The following is a 5000-nucleotide window of genomic DNA, read 5'->3' on the forward strand; positions in this document are numbered from 1 at the left end:
TCACGTCATAAACGTTATTCATCAATCTAAGTTGCGACCTACTGCACCCAGGAAAGTTTTTCACCTCTGTATGTATTGGAAGATAAGAGCTGCATCCATACCACACAAAAATAAACCAAATAACTTTATATATCGAATCACCAAAATTTCTTTCGCTTCTCTCTACTGTCTGGAATCCTACATGTGTAATCATTTTTTTTCAGATATCAAACTGAGATGATTATCAAAGTCTATTTCTTCTTTAATGGCATTATATATTCTTAAGAATAACCCAGAATGAGCGCAACACTGAAAACATTTCCCACCAGCTTTCTGTCAAGGAATGGTTACCATCAACCTGTCAAACAGCACACTGGTGAAAAAGTGTATGTGCAGAAGATAATTCGGAAATAAACATCAATAGCAACACCCTGTCCCAGTGACTATGTAAAAAAAAATATATATATATATGTTTTTCTGCAGGAAATCCAATGATTTTATTGATTCTCGGCATTGTTTCTTCTGCGAATGAATTGTTGAGGAGATCGAGCACCATTTCTCCATTGAGAATCTTGATTTGATAATCCCAATAGCAGGGGAGGGCATGAAGTATATCAGGGAAATCATATGGTAAAACAGGCTTAAAAAAGAATAGCACACAAAAGTGTAAAACTAGCACAAAAATTGCTTAAAATCGGCCAATGAAACTCTGAATGAAACTGTACTTCAACTGCAACTCAAAGTCTCAGTATTTTAAAAAACGCAATCCGATATCCTTTCCTTCCTTTTGTAAATATAAGTCATGTCATTTCATTTTTGTACACTTATTCTAATAACTGTGGTTTGTGCATAGATAAAGCCCGCATAACAGTACATGAAGGAGAATTTGTTTGTTTCAAAATATATGATAGTATACCAGTAATACTCACATGATATTGATTATTTACAATAACAAATAATTTTCTTACACTACGCAAATCAATGTGTCTGACCCAAGTTATGGGCAAGAGGGGCCTGAAGAATTACCCGCTAATTTTTAAATGATGCACAGTACACTGATGCATGAGTTTCTCTCGGTATGTTAATGCATATAGAAAAGGTGCGGTTTGTTAGTTATGATACCCAATGCACTAAATGAAATACTTATGTATCACACGGCACCAGGTGTGTTATAGGCATGTATAGGAAATTTGATAATTAATCAAAAATGCAGAGCAGATTGTAAGTTGTGTGAGCCTCTCAACTATGTATTTTTTAGATTTTAACTGAAATAGAAATATATATATATATATATTGTTACATTAGAGTGTTATACCAAAACCAGAACACTATAATTATCGCCAATTGTTATGAAATAATCGAAAGTGTTTTTCAACCTGCGAGAAAAGCATCATTTTCCTGGGATTAGTTTTCACCTTTCCAAATCATATTGTGTGTTAATCATTGTTTTTTAACTTTATGTGATTATCATAAATTTATTAATTTCTAATGTTTATCAATAACCAAAAGTGCAAACTAAAGCATTTATTATTTAAGAGTAAAAAAATTAATTACATACACCACCAATAATATAATGACGAAAAGCTCAGGTAAGTCTTTGAGGATACTGATCGATGGCGGCACAGTTCATAGTTTACAGCACAATGCATGGCAGACAAGTGCATCACCCAATGAATTAAATTGAAATCCATCAGAGCAACACCTAATGTGCAAACCGTTCAGTAAAGGATCACAGGTATGTATACCATTTGATAAACCTATAATATTGAAAACCAATGGTTTTACCAGGAGAGTGTAGCAGTTGATATAAATGCAAGCTACTTTTATATGATTTTGGTCATTGTTTGTGTATTTAGCAAAATTAACAATGGTTCCTCGGCCAATATTTTATTGTTAATGTCTCGGCCATAACCTCCTTCAGATGCCCCTTTTGATTAAATATTTTTATTGACCAATTGAACAATAGCCCAGATAAAATATTTGGCGGCTATACATTTATGTTCATAGGGGGTTTAATATAACAGTATAAATTAAAAATATTATTATAAATACCATCATGAAATCAATGAAATTAAGATTGATATCTTTAAAGTTATGAAATGTTTCTCACAAGGTACAACACATAGTGCCTGAAATTACAATAATAAATACCTCATGTTAAAATTATTACGACATGGGCTGCGTGTATAATAAACAGTTACCTACAAATTACCTGATTATACCCACAACTAACCTCGAAAAATTCTAGCCAATCAGAACTCAGTAGATGACACCATTTTGTTCTGACCAATCAAAACTCATTTTTTAAAAAATCTTTGCACTCAGCCACAAAAAAAATTGTGTGTGTCTGTCCTCTGTCCACTGCATGAGAGGGTATAAGTGTGAAATATTGATATATTAACCCACTAATGATGGGTGTCCCACATGAGAGACACCCAAAAAATATAAACATTGCCAGGCATCCCGCCAGTGCGAAGCGGAATCGGGGCTCGGCTTCCGACGCAGCAGCAGGCCACAGCCAGCAGGCGAGCAGAGTCCGGTGCAGCCCCACCCTCCAATTTTGTAGCCGCCCAGAATCTTTTATTTTCGGCTTCAAAATATACTGGTGTTAATGGGTTAAAAGCTGACTGAAAGTTTTAGAAAATGCAAATTTCAAATATCAATAGAAATACCATCACATTGAGGACATATAACAGTCGAGTGTAATAATGGAGGCGCAAAAATAGGTTAGTATGATTTAAATTGGTTTTAATGAGAACGGGCAGATTACACATATATTACACAGAATATATACATCAAAATATTAATATAATGCATGTATCAATAAGTCTTTAACTCTAATATTACAATAAAAGCAGCATAACAGAAAATCATTGTCAATCTGGCATAAGTACATAGTCTATTACATAAACCACAATTGATTTGATGTACAATTGCAGCTTGCACAACTAATTCGGCCTAAAAGAATTCATATTTATGTAGGATTATTTAATTTAAGCAGTGCAGCTTCAAAATGATCACTATTACATCATTTAAATAGCCGTTCTAACGCATATAAATTAAACATTACATACCATCATATCATGGAAGTGAAAATAATTAACTATTTCCTTTTCTGACATTAATCATTACTAAAGTATGTAAAATGTTTCTCAAATGCACTGTATGTCTGTTTGGGAGTGACGACACACACATTGATCACGTGGATGACAAAGATTGCTTGACACAGAACTACTTTCAGTAGCACAACTTTGTGTTTCATCTTTAACTTTTGCAATAATATTTGTAAATGCAATTAGCTCATACAATCCTGTTATTGTTTGAGTAACAATTAACTTAATATTATTGATATATTAATAGGATCTTCAGGAAAACTGGGAGATGCATTTTCATAGTTAAGTTACTTTCATCTAATCATGATTTAATGCATTAGTATTGTGCAACAACAAAGCAAAGAGTGAACCCAGATTTAGCCGCACAATTGAGGATTGTAATTGTAAAGGTGAAACATGCATCCAGTTCTTGTAGCGTGAAGCCTAGGGTTACAGGGGACTGTCCCAAACGAGTAAAATTTTTTGGGTCGATTTGGGTTAGCTAGCATATAGTATTGGTACATGAATGAGGAAACTACCATACGAGTATTAAAGTCCAGTTGTGGCTAGCTCACAGACAGCAAATGCGAGACCCACTGGCAATACCTGGCAAGTGTCGTTAATGAGCACCCAGGTTTAAATAACACTTCTATACCAATATCAGAAAAATATTATAACTGTAATTTATGACAAAATATTTTGTGAAATATATCTAAAAAAATATTAAGTTTTGTGTCCTTTTACACCTGAAATATGTTTCCATCGAGACTCCCTGGTAATATGTTATAGCTTACGAAGTGATCTGTCTGTATGCAGAGTGCGAAGCACTAATGTTTGAAAATAGCCATATAAGTAAGGATTAAATTATCTCCATTAGACTTCACTGAACAGTCAGTACATCTCAGCCATGGCAAATTTGATTTGATTTTAAATTGGTCATTACCGTTGTAAAGGGCAATTCAATACAAAGGATACCTAAAAGTCAGATTTTTTAACTTTTGGTGGGAAAGTGAGATACTTATTATTTACTATTGAAGATGATAGTACTCAGTAATACCTGCTCTGAAATAAAACTAAATGGAATTTTGAGCTCATTTGAGTGTGCAGTCTTTGTCTAGAGTTGAAAAATCTATGGCATCTGTTTCACGCATTTCTGATAAAAATTATGTTTAGATGTTACCATAGTTCTTAGGTACCATAAATTTGCAAAAATCAAACCACATCTAGGTGTCTGCATGATTTTATATACTTCTTAGTAAAGATAATGGGTGCAAATGGCTAATCAACAACTCTACGTTTGTTTCCCAATGCAAACTGTTACTACTGACAATTATCGAAGAAAACGGTTTGTAAGGATAACTAATATATTTCGTTCCTTCAGATACAAAAGTCGATGTAGGCCTACTAAATGAGGATGATTCTTTTTTTTTTTTTTTTTACTTTGTGCATGTGTTTACGTACATATGATCCTCCTCTAAAATTATAAACACCCAGTGACCATCTCCCCCACCCCCCCTGTGTGGAGCATGGGAAAAATTAACCCACTACCAATGGGTGTCCCACATATGAGACACCCGAAAAAATAAACCTTACTGGGTGTCCCGCCTGTGTGACGCTGTATTGGGGCTTGCGCTCCTACACAGCAGCGGCCCACTGTCATATGCTTTTAAAATTCTCAAAATTGAACTGCCATATTGTATTCATGCTAGGACTTTATAATTAGGATGATTTTGTACTAATGTTGCCATCCACAGTCAAAAAAAAAAAAAGTTGTCTAGTTGTCTCTATGGTTCAATGCCTTTATTAAACTTTTCAGACAAAAATATCTACTTTTATATCTAACAAACAAACAAAAAAATTACAAGCCTTTATAGGAAAGTGTCCCTATAGAAAATAAAAATTCTGATATATATATATATCTATATCTAT

The 5000-nt window shown here is 33.8% G+C and overlaps 1 protein-coding gene across 2 annotated transcripts in view; it reads right to left on the minus strand.

Annotated features, from left to right (window-relative positions):
- The window catches only part of LOC113809161 (histone-lysine N-methyltransferase E(z)), a gene marked incomplete at its 3' end in the record, with an annotated part of 28592 nt that overhangs the window by 20868 nt on the left and 2724 nt on the right, over positions 1 to 5000 (minus strand).

Source organism: Penaeus vannamei, chromosome 20 (genome assembly GCF_042767895.1).
Source record: "Penaeus vannamei isolate JL-2024 chromosome 20, ASM4276789v1, whole genome shotgun sequence".
Classification (NCBI taxonomy): domain Eukaryota; kingdom Metazoa; phylum Arthropoda; class Malacostraca; order Decapoda; family Penaeidae; genus Penaeus; species Penaeus vannamei.